The sequence below is a fragment of the Tenrec ecaudatus genome, chromosome 13, assembly GCF_050624435.1.
Source record: "Tenrec ecaudatus isolate mTenEca1 chromosome 13, mTenEca1.hap1, whole genome shotgun sequence".
Lineage (NCBI taxonomy): Eukaryota > Metazoa > Chordata > Mammalia > Afrosoricida > Tenrecidae > Tenrec > Tenrec ecaudatus.
The window spans coordinates 137,064,048-137,086,179 of NC_134542.1; the positions used below are offsets into that span (position 1 = coordinate 137,064,048).

The 22,132-nt window shown below is 45.8% G+C and overlaps 1 protein-coding gene and 1 pseudogene across 1 annotated transcript in view; both read right to left on the reverse strand.

Moving 5' to 3' along the window:
• Window positions 1-22,132, reverse strand: part of NCKAP5 (NCK associated protein 5) — a 965,306-nt gene that overhangs the window by 503,471 nt on the left and 439,703 nt on the right. The window lies entirely within an intron of this gene.
• Window positions 14,265-14,538, reverse strand: LOC142424778 (small nuclear ribonucleoprotein E-like; annotated as a pseudogene).

Sequence of the window (22,132 nt, forward strand, 5' to 3'; positions counted from 1 at the left end):
TTAGTTAATAGACAACCAGATCTCACACATATAGACTCCACTTAGATTTCACTGAGAGGGACAGCTTCAACATGTTCCTGAAAAACAGGAATTAAAAAATAATGGAAATGTTCCATGAATTTTTGAATCCCCCACATATATGGTAAGCAATATGACAGATCTGTGGGGATGAGTTCAGTTCTAGACCTGAAGGGTGACTACGGGCAATAGACTCGGGGTTCCACCAGTCTCTATCCAACGGCTATGTCTGGTCTCTTGCAATTTTCAGTTTGGGTCCAGATGGCCTCCCACTCTATCCAAGGCCCTTCTCATGTCATCTCTTTCCGAGAGTTCGTAAGCGTAGCCAGGTGTCCTCTATGTCTTCTGGACTCAGAGTTCATGGGGTCCGATCAGCCATTGGACTAAATGTTCGCATGTATCTTCAAATGTCATCACTTTGCTCTCCTTTGGATAGAAAGGGACCAATAGTTGTACCTTACATGGCCCTTCAAGAGCTTTTTTTTTTTTTTGTCCATTTCCCAAGATTTCTTTCTTTCTTATTTATTTATTATTTTTAAAATCATTTTATTGTGGGCTCTTATAGCTCTTCTAACATTCCATACATCGAGTGTATCAAACATATTTGTACGTATGTTGCCATCATTTCCAAAACATTTTCTACTTGAGCCCTGGGTATAAGCTCCTCTGTCTTCTCCTCCCTCCCAGTCACATGAATCTTTGATCAATTATATGTTGTTATTATTATTTCATATCTTATATTGTCCGTTGTTATTCATCCCCTTCAGGGGAGGGGGGCTATATATCCAACCTTGCGATGGGTTTCTCATGAGCTTTTAAGACTCTAGTCTCTAATCAAATAGAACAAGGATCGAAGGGGCCCTTTTGTCAATTGCCCTAGGTGTCCTGTCCTCTAAGACTATTTTTCTGCATCCTAGGCCCGTAACTCATTCCCTGATGACGTTTCTGTCTACAATGATATCTAGGAAGTTTTTATAACTTTAGCTCTGTATGTTCCACCATATTCATGAATGGACTTACAGCACAGGCAAATGATGCTTCTGTGTGTCATCCAATTGTTTCCACCTTGTGGCAACCCTATGTACAACAGAATGAAACATTGCCTGGCCCAGAGCCAATCCTGAATACCTTTTCCTCTATGATTGTGAACATGTGTGTTCCAAACATGGTCCTTTTCCCAATTTCTATAGTGCTATTTGCCCCAGTGATGAACGACTTTCCACCGATCATGAGTCGGCGATAGTTTCCTTTCTTTTGCCATCATCATCCACGCACTCACCTCCCCTATGTACTACTGGCACTCCGCCGTACCAGACACAGCATCCCTTCGCTGTGAAGAGTCTCTCATTTGCTTGTTGAATTGCGTATAACTTGCAATCAACTAAGACCTATTGTTGATAGACTAATTACTCTCGCTTTGCTTTAAGCCTGTAATGAGGCATGGCTATTTTCCTCCAACATTCGTTCCTTGATTATCTCTACCACTGAATTGCTGGTTTGGTTTCTTAGTCTTAATACATTAGCCCTTTTAAACTAATTAATTTACTCATTGATTATTTAGTGATTGTTTAGCACATGCCAGGAACCCACACGTGTTTTCATTTAATGTAACGTTCAAGGTCCTGGGCCCCAAATATCTAAAACCTGGTCAGAGATGCTTCTTTTTAAGACGACTATTATTAACTTTGTATCTCTGTTATTTGAAGCATGCATTAACGGTCCCGTGTTAATGAGTTAACATGCTTTTCAAACTGACGGCTGGGCATTAGGGATTTTTATTTTGTTCATGTTCAGCTCTCATGCCACGGCCTATGCAACCACCTATTTATCCACTGATAGGCAGCCTTGAGCAGAGAGGGTGATTACAGACTGTCTGCTTAAGGACAGAAACACCAGGGCTTATTTAAGTACTTTCAGATATAAGTGTATTTATTGTTAGAAACGAATACTGTATATACTCGTGTATAAGCCAGGTTTTTCAGCACATGTTTTATGAAGTTTTTGTGGTAAAATTAGGTGCCTCGGCTGATATTTGGGTCAGCTTATATTCAAGTATATACGGTACATACATTCTCCTCTTCCCAGCCAGATTATTTAAAATCACCAGGCCGGCCTTTCTTCCAAAGCAACCTTGGGTAGACTCAAACCATCCTCCTCCCGGTCTGCAGCTAATGCTTCACCGTTTTCCTGACCCAGCAACTCTGCACCCAATACTGAACTCATTAACTCCAAGGCTTCCAACCTGGGGAGGCTGTGCCTCACTTCTTATCCTCCCCTTTCCTTACCTCTGGTTTAAGTGGGTTTCTAATTCCCCTTTTTAATTTAGGGAAGAGTAGAAATAAATTGATTTTCTGGTGGGAGTTTAAATTAGACCACCACTTAGAGAAACTGACAGTGTCTACCAAAGTTGAAAACATGCATACCCATGACCCAACAGTCCCACTCTGTGACAGTGGTTATCAACTTGTGGGCCGTGACCCCTTTGGGGGTCGAATGGCACTCTCACAGGGGTTGCCTGATTCATAACAGTAGCAAAATTACAGTTACAAAGTAGTAAATAAAATAATTTTATAGTGGGGGGGGGTCACCACAACATGAGGAACTGCATTAAAGGGTTGCGGCATTAGGAAGGTTGAGACCCACTGCTCTATGAGCTTCTGCAGGGCCACTGCCCTCCACCACCCCACCCCACCCCCACAAAGAAATCCAGGCCTTTTCTAGAGCCTTAGAAGATGGTCTAAATCAATTCATGAATCTATGTCGGACTGGCATAGGAGAAGTCTAGGGTCTGACATCTGATCCAAGGACTTGGAACTTCCAGCCTCCACAACTGTGTTAGCCATTTCCTGGAGACAAATCTCTCTGTACATATAAATATATAAACTTCATTGATTTTGATTGTATAGAGAACACGGCCTAAGACAGTGCGTATCATGGCAGGGATAAGTCTCTGGGGCAGCTGGTGATTCTGTTTGTTAATTCAGATGCTTGCTCCCAGATTCTACCTCTACAAATGCATAGAGTTTTGAACTTCTGTGTACTTTTCTGGATGCTCAGTATATAGTACACTAGTAAAGCTAAAAGAATTAATTGGTTTAACGGCTTTCAACTAGTAAATCTGCTACACTCACATCTACCTCACAGATTCCATTTCTAAAAAGTCATTGAGTTTGATACTTGTGTGTGCATTTCTGGATGTTCAGTCTAGAGTACATTAGTAGAGCGAAACGAAGTAATTGGTTCAAGAGCTTAAAACTATTAAATCTGCTACACTCAAGTTTCGCCAGATGAATGAGCACTCATAAAACCTTCCAGGTTGCTATTCTACCTTCTGTGGTGATCTGTTGGGTAAATGTTGGACTGCTAACCAGAAGGTGGGCAGTTCAATCCCACTAGCTACTCCATGGGAGAAAGAGGAGGTTATCTGTTCACATAAATATTGATAGTCAAGGAAACCAAGATGGGTCAGTATGAGTCAGAATGGACGTGATGACAGAAGGCTGGTAATTCCGCCTTCAGGAAGACGTTGAAACGTCCATGCGTAAAACATGGACAGCGCTCTTGAGTTGATCCCAATGCGACAGTAAGCCCGTGTCTTCAAGGACAGAATTGTGCTCCAGAGTCTTCCCAATATGTTCTGATTCTGCAGAAATGGGTCACCAGGCCTTTCTTCCACAGCAAATCTGTGTGGCTTTGAACTACCAACGTTTCAGCATGTTAATCATTTGCACCACACCTAAAGTCCGTGAGAGTCTGGTCCAGTCAATCCAGTTTGATCCAGTCATTTCTTCCTGTAGTCATTTCCAACTGTAGTTCTTTTGTCTGGTCCTAGAATATCTTCCATCCCAGCAGAACCCTACCTTCCGTCATTCTGGTGAACTCCTAAGTATCTACTGGGGCTCAGTTCAGATAAAGCTTACCTGAACTGTGCTGAGGAAAATGAACACTCCGTTTTCTTTCCTGCACTGTTTCATCAGCCACACTTCTCTCACATGATTATGGGTATTAAACTCCGTTTCAATTGTGCACATTTTAGCATCTTTTACTAGAATATGAACATTTTCACCTTTACCGCCAAGCGATGCTCAAAAAATTATAAATGGAAAAGATATGTGACAATAGCTCTTCGAATTATTATTTTCTTTAGATAGATGTAACCTAAATGTAGGCCAATAACAGACAACGCAGTAAAGTCATCCTATGAGCGCCTGAGATCATGTGGTCTTCCACTCTAACATTCTGACTACCCACCTATCACCACTGCCTGCTGCCATCAGTCCATTCGGACCCAGTAGAACGCTCCAGAGCATCTCAAATCGTCTGACAGGAGTAGACTGCTTCATTGTTATCTGCAGAGCACGGGGGGGGGGGGGGGTTTAACCAGTGACCTGGCATTTAGCAGCCCAATGCTTAACTCATGGTGCCCCAGAAAACTTTTTTTTTTCATTATGCGTTCCGGAAGATTTTCTTGACTCTTTTCCCCCCTCTTTTTGTCATGCAACTCTTATCACAATCCATACATACATCCATTGTGTAAAGCACATCTGTACATTCATTGCCCTCATCACTCTCAAAACATTTGCTCTCCACCTAAGCCCTTGGCATCAGCTCCTCATTTTTCCCCTCCCTCCCCGCTTCTCCCTCCCTATGAACCCTTGATAATTTATCAATTATTTTGTCACATCTTGTCTTGTCCGACGTCTCCCTTCACCCACTTTTCTGTTGTCCGTCCCCTAAAGATTACAGTGAAATCACTTGTTCACTAGGCTCTTGTGAGATTGCACGATTCAAGCAAGGCTCTGAAAAGCGCTGGACCACAACCAGATCCTGGCTGAGTTCTTTGATGAGCCTCACAAGGGCAGCGGACCTATGCTTTGTGAGAGGGATGCACGGATTAAAGACACCAACGCGCAGCAGTTAGAGATGGTGTTGTGTTTTGGGGGAAAATGAAGGCATCTAGTTTATAGTCTGGACTAGGCAGGAAGCCAGTCTAGTTCAGTTTAGCGGAGAGAATTTACAATGAAGCATGATTCTAGGAGAAAAACCACAGGACATGCTCACCCCTAAAGCATGTTTGTTACCCTTAGAATCTATATCTAGGTTATTTGTCTCACCTCTTTAGCCTCTGCTCTGGCAATTCAATATGATTTAAGGCCGGAACTATTACTTCCATGTGTAATATCTCTTCCACTACTCCTAGTCTGAATATCGCTTGTGGTAGAAGCAAGGTCTCTCCCACTTGCCTTGTCTAACTCATTCCTCGTCTCTCTCCATTCTGTTCACCCTGACACCGGCCCTGTGGGGCACGGCTATGTGGCCCTCGCCACTCTCCTTTCTTTCTCCCTATAGCTTTTCGCTAGGTCAGCTACATGAGCTGCCTCAGCAGGAGATGTGAAGCATAAGGAGGGAGATACATTTATCCACCTGGCCCACTGGTCCCCGAACTGAGTACTCCAGAGTCACCAGAAGGGCTGGAAAACACACGGAGAGCTGGGTCCCGCTGCAGAACTTCTGCTTCCGCGGCTCTTGCCCGAGGTATGAGAATCTCTCTTCTGGCAAGTCTCATTCTGCTTGTCAAGAGACCGCTTTGAGAACCCCTGCCAGAGGCCCCTTCCTCAAAAGTCACCTCTGCACTACTTGCACCTCGCCACCACAATGCTGCTTCCCTGATGACTGACTGACTCCATAAGATCGGCTGCTCAGCTTCCAGTAACATCTTCCCTTCCTCATCTTATTAGCAGACACGAGTGTTACTAAGACAGGGACCTAGACTCCTTCACAGTACCTCTTGGTTTGCCTACTTTCAACCAACCCAGCCCCATGAAGTCAAGTAGGACTCCTGGCACCCCGTGGGTTTCGGAGTAGAGCTGGCTCCAAAGGATTTTCAATGCCAGTGTGGTTATAAAACCTTAATGAGCTTTGAATGCAACATCAATTTCCACTTGGAATCCTAATTGGTACAAAGCACCTTAAATCCAATGAATGAAAACAATACGGCACCGGCTTCCATTCTAAGTCTGCTGCTCTTGCCGAGTTCCCGCTGAGTGTCCCAGCACCACTACCTCCCAAGCACCCACACCTGTAAATTCAGCAACCGGTTCCGTTCCAGGTCCTGTGATTACTGACTCAGGCATGCCTGTGCTGGGCCTTAGCACCTCAAACTAACATGTCATGTGTCAGGTCCTCCCAGTGGCTGAAAGACTTTTCTGGAAACATGGATGGACTAGCAGTTACAGATGACGCAGCCTTTTACGTAAGGCCCTGCTGGTGCAGTATCTGAGTAAGCAATGGCTAACACATGGACTAGCAGTTACAGAGGACACGGCCTTTCCTGGATGGCCTGGTGGTCCAGTATTTGAGTAATAGCTGCCAACGGAAGAGATCAATGGTTCGAACTCCAACAGTTTGCGTCTCACAGGATTATCACAGTATGTCGGTGTTGGATCTTCTTCCACAGTGAGACATGCACTTATTTCCCTCTCTCTGCAGAAGCCGCACCTCCACGCCTCTGCTTCAAGGTTCAGTGATAAGAAGCCTAGACATCTGTATCAGCCTTCTGGTCAGTGGCTCTGCCCCGTCTCCTCTCGTCTAAGCCGTCTCTCATCTTCCATCGCTGACCGTGACCCAACTCCTATTCAATGGCTTCCTACCACCTAACGTACACAATCCACACTACAGAGATGTTGCATTCAAACTTCTTCATCCTCTGGTGAGTCTAGCTCCCTGAACTCATCTTTCACCATTTCCCATGTACGCTCTTCATTGCCTTCCCCTCACCAGCTCCTTGTCATGCTATTCTTCCACCTGCCTGAAAGGTCATGTGCAACTCCTTTAAAAAAAAAAAGAAACCCAGAATGGATAAATCTTTGGTGACAGTAACTGAATTCACAATTTCCTAGGGGCCTGGCAGGAGAGGTTAGGGGGACATGGCGGGCTAGCAAGAATGGGCGCAAAGAGAAGGGCATGTTCTAAAATGATTGTGGCAATGATTTGACGACTTTGCCATTCAACTTGATATGACTGATCTATCAGATTATATTGCGACTTGCTCTTCAATAAAACTCAACAAAAGAGAAGGACCTGCCTCCAGCCCCGTTGTTGCCACTATGCTGACGGCCAGCTCTCTTTCACACAAACACTCTCCCGACGGCTCACCTGTCCACAGAACGAGCCCTGTGGTGCACTGGGTACACCTCCAGGTGCCAATCCCAGGTCCTTGGTTGGAAGCAGGGTGCTTTCGTAAAGATTTCCAGCTTTGGAAACCCCGCGGGGCAGTCATATTGTGTCCTATGAGGCTGCCCGGAGTTGGCACCAACTCCCAGGCACACAGCAAACATGCGCCCCCATCGGAAATCTGCCAATTGTACTGCTTTTGGATGTATGGGGTTCCCACCTTCAAAACAAACTACGGGCACTACTCAGAGGTGCTACAAGCTTGTGGTATACTTCTATCCTACAAACCGCGAGCACCATCATGGTATAGCATATTTCTCGATTGCTTATCTATACATCATCAAGGACAGGGGGTCAAACTTGCAGCCCACAGGCAGCATGTGGCCCCCAGTGCTCTGAAATAAAATGTAATGAAGGAATTGTGTAGACAGTATTGCCTCAATCTCCCCTAAGTGCTATTTTCTTCATATATTTTTTCTATTTTCATTTTATTTCAGAGCATTGCGGGCCACAAAAAAATTACCTCGGGTGCCGCATGTGGCCCATGGGCCACCAGTTTGACATCCCTGATCTAGGACAAAGATTCAATACTCCAAATATTGAGGTCATTAAAAATAACAGAGAAGAAGGGGTCCTGCTACAAGGAGGCTCAGTGCGTAGACAATTGTATAGATTGTTATGGAAAGAACACTGAGCTTTATGCTGGGATCCCTATTTTTGACACCTTTGTTAGAGGAGTTTCATTCGCTTTGTTTTCAAATAAGTTTCTATGGCACAGAAATTAAAGCACTCAAACACTCGCCAAAAGTTGGGTGGCCATGGGCACTTCTACTCTGTCCTCTGCGGGCAGAATCAACCAGACGACATCTATGAGTTTATCTGGGAGCTTGAGAAACACTTGAATACTGTACAAAAGGAAAACATAACCCAACGAGCCCGTGAAGTGGAACAAAGGCTTCACACTGCTCACAGAGTAACTGTCCCTGACCGTCAACTGTGTCCCTTTCCCAGATGTGTCCATATCATTCGTTTTCACTCTTGCTTTCGAATAAATCATCTAATCGAACGAATTAAGATAGGTCCTAAGTGAGAACGTTTTGAGAGTCCCCATTTCCACCATGAGCCACACCACAGAAGTTCACCTCATGAAGCACTGAGACGGGGAAGTGTGGTTGATACAAGACACGAAACATTTCACGCAATTGAACTAAAGGTGAGCGGGCGTTGGAAGGAAACGGGTCAACGGGAATCAGCGAGGGGAGCCGTCCCATAAATGAAAAGATAAGCAAAACGCAGACAGTTGTCCTTTCAGAAATTCAAAGTGTTTCATCTCTCCTTTATGTTTGCTTTCGGTCTGGGAGGTTTTCACTGGCAGAAATTCAAAGCGAGTGCTGAGTGTATTTGCTATCATTGTGTTCTCTGATCTCCGAATATTGGATGCGGCTGCCGAGGCAGAGGAGGTCGGCAAATATGAAGAAAGCAGAGTGCTGCCTGCAGATGAATTTTTTTAGAAATTAATCCAAATGGGCTGTTAGAAAGAAATCCGAGATGATGACAAAGGTTCCCCCACATGTTTTTAAGAATATGAATAGCAACACACACTCAGTCTTTCAAAAGGACGAACTCACCTTCTGAACTCACTTTGAATGGTAAGTTAGGAAAATTCACTGTACTACATTGAGATTTGATGGCAGACGCCTTAGGCTGGGGCCACTCACCTATCAGCGGCATGCACATGTCCCATTCACATCTCTGGACAATGGTGCTCCATCTCCACCCCAAGTCCAGAGTTGCATGACCGCTTACCCTGTGTGTAGGGGTCATGTAACACAGCTCGCTGTTCTACAGGGCAAGTCAAAGGCATTGCTACAAAATCACAGGCATCTTTAGGAAACAAGAATATTCAGCTAGGAAGCTACTGTTTCTTGACCCAACCTCCATCAAGATCTTATGAAGGTGGGGGGGTTCTGTCTCTCTAAGCCACACGCCCCCACCCCACATTCCGTGCTCTTCGATTTACAACTAGTCAAAATGACACTGAGATGTCCTTAAGGGACTCGCACACTATTCATTTGAAATGTGCTTTGAATTGGGGGAACAAAGAGAAATCCAAAGGGATAAGGTCAGAGCTGTAGATAGGGGGACTCTATTGGATGAGGTTTCCCATAATCCTCGACGGGCAGCCCTCGCTCCCCTAGAAAGGCAGGCAGGTGCATTATCGTGGTGGGAAAATATTCCTGGTCACAACTTTCCTCGCCTTTTTCTCACCCAGTCAGTTTTCAATTTCCTAAGGCTTAAAATCCACAATAAGGCCTTGTGATCATTTTGTATCCTTTGAGGAAAAAGTATACTCCTCCAAACAAAATTCACAGCAAGCAAGTCCACGTGGACTCCTAATGCCCCCACGGGACCAGGTCGAACTGCTCCCGGTGAGTTTGGGAACTGTAACTCTCGACGGGAGTAGACAGCCCATCTTTCTCCTGCACAGCAGCTCCTGGTTTCGAACTGCTTGGGGCTTCTCAAAATCTGTGGTTGTTAGACTTCGCGGCCTTGACTTGAACGGGCTTGGCAGGTCCCCTTGGAGGCCACTGTTGTGAGTGGATTTCTGGAAGGACCCCTACGGAGCCTGAGACAGTGTTTTACTGAGAGAACTTGTCTACAGCCTTCTGCTGATGGCAGGGACAGGTTCAAGACATGTTGTCTGGAACAAACCCACGCATGGATGAACCCATGTCACATGATTTCTAACTTATCCTCACAAATACAAGCATATTTATATACACATGTATGTATGTATATATCCGGTATTTTATAGTTTCAACTTATCTTACATTGAGCTGCGTAATCTCCTCAAACACAGTTCATTGGTTCCATAAGATAAAATGATGTCTCACAGATCAATCATTCAGTTAATTAGTCAACCAGCACAGTTTCCCGAGAGCCTGCTGACTCTTGAAGGCCTGACGGTGGAAGGACAGAGGAGAAAGCGAAGAAACAGGTACAACACGTGACTTTGACTCGAAAGACTCTGATTGGCCTACTAACCCAGCCTCCAGAGAAAGATATTTACATCTTAATTGCAGGAACTGTGGCCACGGTGTAGGAATCCGACAAATGTAATTAAGGTAGTAGCTTTGTAAAATAGAAGGTGATCCTGAATTACACAATGGGTCTAATCCAATCTAAGAATTACTATAGATGGAAAAGGGGGGTGAGGGGGAAGCAGCAACAGTAGAGGTTTCTAAGTGCAAAAAGCATTTCAATGACCATTGCAGGCCCTGAGATGCAAGATGTGTACGAGGACTAGAGTAGAATTCCTCTGGGGCTCAGAGGGTCTCTGGGTAATAGTAAAATGGGCCCTTGATTCTGTAACCACGGGAATCTAGAATCTACCCACAATCTCAATGAGTTTGGAGGTGGCTCTTTTTTTAATCACTTCATTAGGGGCTCATACAACGCTATCACAATCCATACCTACATCATTTGTGTAAAGCACATTTGTACATTAATTGCCCTCATCATTCTCAAAACATTTGCTCTCCACCTAAGCCCTCGCATCAGCTCCTCATTTTCCCCTTCCTCTCCCCTCCCCCTCCCTCTAGAGCCCTTGATAATTTATAAATTATTATTTTGTCATATCTTGCACTGTCCGATGTCTCCCTTCACCCACTTTCCCGTTGTCCATCCCCCAGGGATGAGGTTATATGTATTAACTTGTAATCAGTTCACCCTTTCTACCCCACTCTCCCAGTATCACCACTCTCACAACTGGTCCGGAAGGGATCATCGCCCTGGATTCCCTGTTTCCATTCCTATCTGTACCAGTGTACATCCTCTGGTCTAGCCAAATTTGTAAGGTAGAATTAGGATCATGATAGTGGGCGGGGGAAGCATTTAGGAACTAGAGGAAAGTTGTATGTTTCATCGTTGCTACACTGCACCGTGACTGGCTTATCTCCTCCCCGCGACCCTTCCATAAGGGGATGTCCAATTGCCTACAGATGGGCTTTGGGTCTGTACTCCTTACTCCCCCTAATATACAATGATATGATTTTATGTTCTCATGATGCCTGATACCTGATCTTTTCAACACCTTGTGACCACACAGACTGGTGTGCTTCTTCCATGTGGGCTTTGTTGCTTCTCAGCTAGATGGCCGCTTGTTTACTTTCAAGCCTTTAAGACCTCAGGAGCTATATCTTTTGATAGCCAGGAACCATCAGCTTTCTTCACCACATTTGCTTATGCACCCGCTTTATCTTCAGCAATTGTGTCGGGAAGGTGAGCATCATGGAATGCGAGTTTAATAGAACAAAGTATTCTTGCATTGAGGGAGTACTTGAGTGGAGGCCCAATGTCCATCTGCTACCTTAATACTAAACCTATACCTATATGCACATAGATTTTCACATCCTCATATATAAATATATTTTCATATGTACATGCCTTTACTGAGACCTCTATAAATGCCCTTTGCCTCCTTGCTCTTTCCTCTACTTCATTTTATTTTCCTCTTGTCCCACTCTCATGCTCTGCCTTCATTTGGAACTCAGTAATTCCTCTCAATTACATTGCTCTTGGTCATACCCTACCAGGCTTCCTACAACATCATCACCACCAATTTGGATCAGTTGTTGTTCCCTTCTCCCTGGGTTTGTTAATTCCACTTCCTTTCCCCCCCTCCCACCTCCCCCTTTCTTATGTCCCCCTGGAACCCTTGGTCCCATTGTTTTCTCTTCCAGATTGTTCATCCAGCATATCTTATTTAGACAGACCTGCGGAAATACTAACACGCACAAAAACAAGACAGAGCAAAGCCAAGCAACAAAACAAAACAACAAGAACAAAAAGCTTGTAGTTTGTTCAAGGACTGTTTGTTGGCCTTTAGAAGTGTTTTCTGGTTGAGTCAGACGGAGTTCCAAGCCCTGGCCCCAAAGTCTACATTTGGTATTGCCTGAGGACTTCCTTGCTCTGTTCCCCTTGCTGTTCTGTCCCAAGCCCTCAGCGTTTTGCCTCAGTGTGGTGGGGCGCAATTCACACAGTGTCTCCAGTGTTGTCCCCTGTCGGCCTATAGGTCAGTGAGGGATGTCGTGTTTCATAGTGGGGCCGGCCATATGGTCTTCTCTGTGGATGGGCTGCTCTGAGTGGGAATATCATCCTCCAGGCATGGTGGGCCAGGATGTGCTCCATTCTCTCTTCCTCCCCCTTCAACTGCTCCCGTGTGCTTTGATCAGACATGTCCCTCTCTCCTGGAGCTGCAGATCGAGTGCTGTCCTCTGAAATAAATTCCTCTGGGGGTGGGGGGGTGGAGGTGGCTTCTTTCCATAGCTTTTCCATAAGAACACAGCTGGCCAATGCTTGACTTTCTGCTTTGTGAGCCCTGAAGCAGAAAACTCAATAAAGCCAACCCAGACTTCTGACCTACAGACTGTGAGATGGTAACCTGTGTTGTTTTAAACTGCAGCTGAATGTGAGTGGATTGTAGTGCTATCCCTAGGAAATGAACACAAAAACCCCTAGGAGTGATCTGGATGGAGTGAGATATTGCTACACAACGCCACACAGGCCATAATTCAGTGGAAGCAGCAGAATCTGCTGAGAACCCCTGGCGTGGTGGGCCTGTGAATTTTGCGCAAACTCCGAGCAGAGGCCTGTCATGGTTGCAGGGGGACCCATGCAGGAGGAAAGGTGCGTTGGCTGAACACAGCAGAACGCGGCATTGCAAGAGTCCAGTCACGTGGCGGGAACAGAGATCAAACAAGTTGAGATGACTGTAAAAAGAACAGCTCGATTGCAGTGGCAATTATTGCTGATTAGAATGGATCATCGGGCTCATGGATTAAATAGCAGGGTGAAGCCTCTGCTGCGAGGGGCCACTCTAGGTCACAGTTGGAAAGGGGAGCTAAGGTCAGCGCGGCAGACTATGCGCTAGCTACGGACGGGGTCATTGGATCCCTCTGCCCAGTGCTGCTTCAACCAGGGCTCCTGCACTCTGAGATGTGACATATTCGATATCTGGCCGGGACTGGCCTGGAACGACAATCCCAATATCTGGAACTAACAATGGTTTAAACGCTCTATGAATAAGAGAGCAACCTCTTGCCGGCACGTTCCCTGCTCCTGTGCCCAGACTGCGGATTTTTGGCACCTGGTGACTCCTCCTTCCCCTGACTGTACTAAGCTTTGCTCTCAGAACTGTCCACATCCTGTTCCAATGATTTTTTGGGAAAATGTTCCAGAAGTTGTTTTTTTTCCTTTAGAAAGAAGTTCATTTCTAGAGAGACTCTTTGGTTTGGCACATTACAATGGTTTTGAAAAGTTACTGTTGACAATAACCAGATAGTTGATGTCCTTGGTGAGACTGGAACCATCTTGTACGTAAACGGTGTCAGCACGAATCCTCTAGGTGTGTACTGAAAAAGGGATGCATGTAAAACGCTATCCAAACTCTGCAACACAAACTTGTTGGCATCCCGTCAGTCCAGGATGAAAGCCACCACCGAACAGGGCAGAGGAAAACACGTCTGCTCCATGGGGCTTGCTAGACCGTAATTCCTACAGGAACGTGTCGATACATCTTTCTCCCAGCGAGTGGAGAGCAGGTTGGACCTGCTCTTCTTTCGGTTAGCAGGGGAGTGCTCCGTAAAAAGCAAGGACTTATGAGCTAAATACATAGTTGCCCCTAGATTTAGGTAGAGCACAGGGGCCATTCTTCAGTGCTTATGACAAGAAAACACTGCATTCAGCACCAGGAGAAGCTTTTCCTGGTGGGTCTCTGCACCGCAGCTACCCAACCCAAACTGGAGTATCGCCACCTTGTGCCCAATATCAGGATGACAGGTCAGCACCACTGGAATGCTGCCCATTCTGAAGGTCTCCAGGTGTGGCTGCCAGCCCAAAGGAGGGCAGCTAGAAGCCTGACTCCTGCTGCGCTGGAGAAAGAGGTGGTAGTGTTCTCTCCTCTGCCGCGGCTGAGAGTTGGATCAACTCACGGTCAGTGAGTCTGAAATTGGCTTTGTTTCGTGTATTTTCGAACAACTTATTTCCACACAACTTTGCTTCAACGATGGTTTCTAGTCAGACACACTCTGTAGCAGAGTAATGTGATGTCCTTTCAGCATGATCCGTCCCAGTTTTCCTGACTTTTAGAATGCAGCTCTTCTGCATCATCTGATACAAGGTTCACGTGCTCATCAAACAAAGCCTTTGATACAGCCCTCTCTCCGCATAGTCCGTGCTCAGAGAGCCACACCTGAATCCGGGATCTACTTTGCTAGTATCTGAGGATGAGGTTGATGGGCTGCACCATCACCTCTGTGTTTTCCGGCCTTGGCCGCGGTACACCATCGTGGAAGCTCAGAGAGCCGCAACTTTTCATTTCGCTGAAAATATAAAGACTTGACTCATTTTTAAATCCTCAGAAGCTCTCCAGTGAAAGCCAAGTCTTTAAAACTATCTGTGTCCTTCCCGAGGAAAGTTTACTTTATTTTTTATGCCTGCAGTGAATGAGATATTCGAAGGCCCAGATTTGTGCACACAGCATATTTCTCCTGTGAGCACTATGAATTTAGCCGAGCGGAAAGTACAGATTTCTCCCCAAGTTCCTGGAAAACCCTTGAAACCCAGCTTGAGTCTCAAGAGGCTTGCATGTAATTCTTTCCTTCGCAAGGAGCAATGTAATCACCTTTGTACTTTAAACTCTTTCTCAGTCCTGGTTTTTGCCCTTTTGGGTAGTTCATTGGCAGAGTCTGCAAGTAGCCACTCACTGCCTTCTTTCAAAATCTTTTCTTTCTACACAACCATCCACCAGCTTCCTCAGAAAAGATGCTCTCCAAAAATAGGCAAAAGTCCAAATTGAAACATTGGTACAGTTTTAGAACATTTCTATCACAGTCAAGGAGGAGTGTTTACAGAGAGAGGGGGCGGAATGGGAAGAAGTCATTTAATTACTGCATTTTAAATTCACATAAAGCACTATGCTCAAAATTAAAGATCTGCATGGGAAAGCTTTCTGAATTAAACAAGAACTATACCTACATTTCAAAAAGTTACAGCTTCTTAATTTAAAAAAAAAAGTTTGCTCTATGGAAAGTAGACACATAAATAAAGGACTTTAAGTTTCAGCATCCTACTCATTTCTGGGAAGGAGTTATACCAGTTATTTGTTACTATAATTTTGAGTGTTAATAGATGAGAACAAAGTCCAGATGATCCATAACGACGACAAAACACTGCTGTCGAATCGATTCCAAAACACAGCGACCCAATCTGGGGTTTCTGAGGCTGTCCAACCTCATGGGAGCACAGCCTCGACTTTCTCCCAGGGAGCGCCTGCTGGCTTCAAACCGCTGAAAGTGGGGTTTGTAGCCAAAACCCACTCCACTCTCCCACGGGGGCTCCTACAGTGATCTGACTAACCGCAGCACTGGTCCGCTGCTGAAAAGGAAAACCACGGGACTTACTCGCTTCAGAGAAAACGATTTCATTTATGAAATATCCCATTCAACGCTCCCTCTTCGCAATAGGCAGTGGTTTAAAAAGACAAGCCAGGGAATTGAGAGCTTCCAGTCTCTGGTGACTACTCTTCAATTACCTTCTGCGGCTAAAATAGCCATGTGGTCGTAAAGCCAGTGCTTTTCAAGAACGGACATTTGTCATTTTTTTCTGCAGAGGAAAACGCATTGCTGTTACAGTTCAGTACAGAAGGATGGGACGGCGCTAGAGAACCAGGTGAGCTTTCTGCTTCCATCAAAGGAGAAGAATAAGAGTAGTGGAGCATGCGACAGCTCAACAGGGAGGGGAAAGGTTCTGAAATGCTCCACCTCTGCGTCTTCGGTTTGGTTTGGTTTGGTTTAATGGAAGATACAGTTTCAAGGAACTTCAAGTGGAAACACAGCAAACAAAATCCAAAGGGCACGTGGGACTGCAGGAGTGCCGAGGACCACCGCTCGCGTGCCCGTTGGGCAGACAGGGTGGCTGTGTGCTGCTGTGGAGCGGGAAGCTATGCCCCCAGTATTTCAAAGATCAGCAGGGTCTCAATGGGGAAGGTTTCAATGGAGCTTCCGGAAGGGACTGCAAAGGAAAAAGAGGCTGTCCACTTCTGAGCCACTGGCAACTTTACAAACAGCAGCCGACGCTGTCAGCGACTGGGTGCTGACCCGTTCTTTGTAGTACCTTGTCTTTGTGTTGCCCTTCTATCTTCTTCTGATGCTTCCTGTATCGTTCAATATTTTGTCCATGGCATCCTTTAATATTGCAACTCAAGGCTTGAATGTTGGCTTCCGTTCTTTCAGCTTGAGATATGCTCAGCATGTTTTCTTTCATGGCTTACTCATGCTAGGTCTGTACGCATTTCATTAAAATATCCAACCTTGTCTTATCAAACTACCCTTTAAATATCTCCATTCAGCTCTTTCATCATTTCTGTGATTTACTTCAGCTATTCTGTTATAAAGCAAGTTCAAGGGGTCTTTTCTGCCATCCACTTCGGTCTTTCTTTTCTGTCTGTGTAATGATCGTTTGCTTTTTCACATATAGTTTTCTTGATGCCATGCCGCAGCTTGTCAAATCTTCTGTCTTTCGCATTCAAAGTTGTGAGATGTCAAGATCTCGAACTTGCGAGATGTTAGAAGAGATACGCTTAGGTTGCGGGTGTTTTGGTCTCTCTTGGACTTGTTGTCACTTTCTCCAGCTTCAATTCAAACTCGCAGAGGAGCGATTGATAAGTCTGTTCTAAGTTGGCCCTTGGCTTTGTTTAGGTTGATACAGAGCCTCCCCATCAATTCTTCCCACAGATGCAGTCAGTCTGATTTCTATGTATTCCAATTGCTGAAATCCATTCACACAGTCACCATTGATGTTGTGGATAAAAGTTATTTGCAGAAAGTAAGCCAATGAGTTTTTAAAATCATATTTCAGGTTGTCTCTAGTTTGGTTTCTGTCACCAGGGCATTTTCCAACTGTGTCTTCCTCGGGGATTCCCCACTTTCCCTATCCAATGACTTATCAGTCATTGAATTACACAGTTGATCAATTTTATACCGAAGAAGTTGGTAGAATTCTTCAATTTCTCCCGGTTTTAGGGAATGGTGGACAATTCTGAATAATAGTTCTGCTAGCTGCCCCTCCCCAGACAGCATTGTCGTTCAAGATCGAGCTTACAGTTGTCCATTCTCATGAAGGATGTCACTCCCTTTATTTTGAAGTTGTCAATCTGGCATCGTCCACTGTGTGACTGTCTGACTCAAAATGACACCCATGGGTCCATCTCAGCTCATTAATGCCTGCCTATTGTTGTTCATTCCATTCTACTTTTTCCCACTTCCAGTTTCCTACCCTCCTACTTCATGCATTCCAAGTTCTGATTTCAGATGGAATTAAGTCTCCTTTTGAGCCATGTCCTCTCAGTACGTGCAAGTTCCAAATGGTGTACTTTATTGATGCCTTAAGAACCTTACACAGCAGCTACAGTCTGGCACGCATGGTGTCTACTTGATTTGGAATCAAAATCCACAACAGATTTTGGTTTGCTTGAGGCATTAGTGGGTCCACAGTAGAACGCTGTCTTTCCACCAGGTTTTATTCTGGCCACTGCACTTCAGTCCCATTGCCACCCATCTACATCAGTGGAGGGCAAGCTCAGTGGAACTGCAGACTATGCTGGATTGGGGAGAAAGCCTGGATACGTCCTTCCAAAAGCCAAAGGAAACCCTATGGATCACAATGGTCTGACCCACAGCTGATTGTGGGGAGGGTGAAGGACAGGACAGTGTTTTTCCTGTTGTGTGTGGTGTCACCGTGATCTGAGGGCCAACTCACTGGCAGCCAGCAACAGATCTAGAGGCAGGAGGGTCCGGAGACCATGAGGTCATTCATCAGAGGCTCAGAATCCATGTTCAGGTCTTTGGAATCCCCGCCTTGGGTTCCTGAGCAGTACCTGCGATGCACATCCAGCTGGACACAAATCCTTAGCAGCTGGCCAAGCGTTCTCACACACCTTGGGAGATAGTATTAGAGTCTGCAACTGTGGTCAATCAACGGTAAGTCACCCAGCTTTCTATTTCCGCTGGAGTAAAACTTAAGAATAAAAAGATTTTTACACTGGTGCCCCCAAAAGCTTCTACCCAGAGGTTCCTAACTCAGAGATGCCAAAAGAATACTTTCTGACGTGTCCTGGAAAGGCTCCGTGCCAACCGAGGGCAACTTAAGTCTGTCGCATTGTTGGTTGGTTTAAAGGGTTTTCTTTCTTCCTATTGATTTCTATGCTCATTTCACGGGGATTTTTACTTCATTTCTCACTTACCGCAATACTTACATATAGTATCTCGGTCAGGTGATAACTGTATTAAGTGAATTCCAATGCAAACTCAAAACAAACAAGCCCACAAAATTTTTATTCAGGCCCAGCCCTGTAAAGTGGGTATGAAATGTACACTTGTAACAAAATATCTGTTTTGGATTCTCAAAACTTAAACAACTTAAATATGGGCATATCTCAACGGAACATAGCAAGCATCAACTAAACACCCACTTGGAGCCCCGCAATCACTCAGGAAACACACTAAGAGCGACTCACAATGAGAGAACAATCCCAAGCCCACAGGCTAGACGTCAAACTCCCAGTGGTTCATTGTGTACCGAATCACACGCTGTGGGGATGCAAAGCGGGCAAGCTCCCTGGGAGGCAGGTTCACTTTTTTCATGATGGATGATGAATTCATCCCTTTCCAGAATCTGTAGTGTCTCATCCACAAAACAATGGTGCCAAGAGTTTAAAACAAATCTTCCCCCAGCTTTCTGCTTTGTTCCTATCTCCTGCAGGAGGCGGGAGGAGCGTTAGGTTGACTGGCTTTGAATCTCAGTTCAGTTCTTACTGTAAAGGCAGGTTGTTCCCCCGCCAGTCCCTTAGTCTCTTTTTCTTCCTCCTCTTTGTGAAGTGTCAGTAAGAGAGTGCTGACCTGGGAAAATCTTGTGTGATTGTGCAGTCCTGTTGCAAATAAACCCTGTGCTCTGGGCCGTGGTTATGTGTTGGGCTGGCAGCAGCAAGGTGGTCAAAGCCATCAGCTTCTTCCAAGGAGAAAGAGGCGGCTATCTGCTCCCATAAAGACTTTCAGTCTGGACTGTTGCTATGAGTCAGAATTGACTCACTGGCGGTGGATGTTTGGTGAAGTCCAATTGTTGGGCTCCTGGGTGAGACAAACGGTTTGCACACAACTACTGACCTCAGCGTTGGCACTTCAAACCACCCCGTGGTACTGTGGAAGGAAGCCGCCTCAACAGGCCTCTGCAAAGATGAGAGTCAAGAACACTCTTCGGTGTAGGCCCATCCTGTGACACATGGAGTTTCCATTGAGGCAAAATCCACTGTAACGCAGGACTGGTTTGGGGAGCTCCTGTTGATATGCTTGAGAACATGCATAAACCACAGGATAAAGAGGTTTGGGCATCTGCTGGGGTAAGACTGGGGGCCTCGGTAGCATAGTGCTCATGCATTGGGTTGCAATCTCCGAGGTCACTTGTTCGAAACCACTAGCTGCTCTCAGAGAGAAAGATGGGGCTTTTTACTCCTGTTTCTGTCTCAGAAACTCACAGCAGCAAGTCTATCCTGTCCTGCTGAGTGAGTGAGTGAGTGAGTGAGTGAGTGAGTGAGTGAGTGAGTGAGTGAGTGATTCTCCTGCTTGTGTTTCTTCTACTGACCCTACCCTCAAGCCAAGTACCTGCCTGGCTAATCCTGCCATGTGGCTAGCAGGTGCCTACCCTGTTCCTGTTATCCTTCTCGGGACTGACTTGCCCAGCTTCCCGCCCTCTTTTTTCAGCCTCTTTAAACGACCTACTCTGTGTGGATCACCTCAAAGTAAAAGCTACCTTGTATGGGTTTGTATGGCGGCATAGTCCTGGATGAAGTAATTGTATTTTAGAAAACAGTCTTTGGGAAATACCTAAACATGAAATAATAAGCTGCACTTGGTTGCCCAAAGAGATTCCTCATCTCAGGCAGAGTATATAGACAGTAACCTGCCTGGGCAGATGCTGTTAGCTGATATGAAGGGAGGGTGGATAATGCCAAGAACTGGAAAGATGTAGAACAGTGATCTTCACTACAGGTGATGTTGCTTCTCCTCCCCAGCGTGACCTTTGAGAACACCTGGGGACAGTTAGGGGAGGAGTGCTACTAGCATCCAGTGGTTAGGGGGCAGCATTGCCGCTCAATACCCTAGCATGTGCAGGACAGCCATGCCCACCATAACAAAGATGAGCTGACCCAAAATACCAAGCATGCCGAGGCTGAGCACCCTGAAGGGGAAGGATAGCAATTTCCACAAAAGCTGGAAGTGAGACTCAAACCACACAACCGTTCTGTAAAACAAGCTGGCACCAGATGGCAGGGCCCAAGATGTGAATCTCCCCTGACACACAATTCTGCCATGCTGCCTTCGGGAGACCTGCACACAGTGACACTGTTTGTAGAAGCAACACATACTCCTGTCAGTAGTAGAAGAGAGACGCAGGTAGTTACACTCCTGCAACACACACACAAAACTACATAGCAGTAAAAACAGATGTGCCACAGCTGCCCTGAAAGAGAAATGGACAGTACCAGCTGTAGACACCCCAGCGCCCAGGGGCAGGATGAGCTGGGTATCCAGTGCTGGGGGTGTGGATCTTGGATTGTAATACACAAAGCTTGTACCACCGAGGGCAAGGGAGATGGCTTCAGAATGCATGCAGCCCCTGGCACTGAATTCACCTTCTTCACCTTACCTTCTGATTGCTAATTTACTCCTAGAGTCCTTGGTGCCCAAGAGAGAGAGCTTTAATAAGACTCCTCAGCCTTATAAGTTCATGAAAAGAAAGTAACCATGCCTACATGGTGCTATGGCTTACTTGATCAATTTATGATAATTTCATGTACGAGAGAAGAAAAGGTGTATTTTGGCTAGTTTTACTAGGATTCAACAAATATTCCAGTACCTACTCTCTACTGGGCTCTGGATTTGTTACACACAGAACCGTGAGGACGAAACTCACAGTAGTTCTCAGGGAGTATTAGAGGGAAGTACAGTGATAGAAAATCAGGGTGCTGGTACCTCAGGGAGAGTCAGTCAGGAAGCCACATCTGTGGATAACTGATGGATAGAAAAGGGCCATTCACGCACAAAAACAACTCAGAGGAGCGGCCTAAACCAAAGAGAAGGAGCATTGAAATTTGTGAAACAAAAAAATCAATTACGCAGTAAAATTGTTATGATGATGTAGTGTACTGTGTCCTGACAGTCATTTGAGCTGGTTGATACTGGAAGGGAAGGGGTCCTGGGGGCATAATGGCTGAGCATGTGACTGGCTGCTAACAGAACAAAGGCAGATTCTACCCTAGGGACTCCACAGGATGAAGACCCGCAATAACAACCAAAGACTGACTCTACACTAGGGACTCCACAGGATGCAGACCCGCAATACCAACCAAAGACTGACTCTACCCGAGGGACTCCACAGGATGCAGACCCGCAATAACAACCAAAGACTGACTCTACCCGAGGGACTCCACAGGATGAAGACCCGCAATACCAACCAAAGACTGACTCAACCCGAGGGACTCCACAGGATGAAGACCCGCAATACCAACCAAAGACTGACTCTACCCGAGGGACTCCACAGGATGCAGACCCGCAATAACAACCAAAGACTGACTCTACCCGAGGGACTCCACAGGATGAAGACCCGCAATACCAACCAAAGACTGACTCAACCCGAGGGACTCCACAGGATGAAGACCCGCAATACCAACCAAAGACTGACTCTACCCGAGGGACTCCACAGGATGAAGACCCGCAATACGCTCCCACATAGCTTGCAGCCTAGAGTAGTTTGACTCCGTCAAGTGCACTTGACCGGACTGCAGTGTAATTTGGAACTCTGGGTGGTGCTAAGAGTTAATGCACTC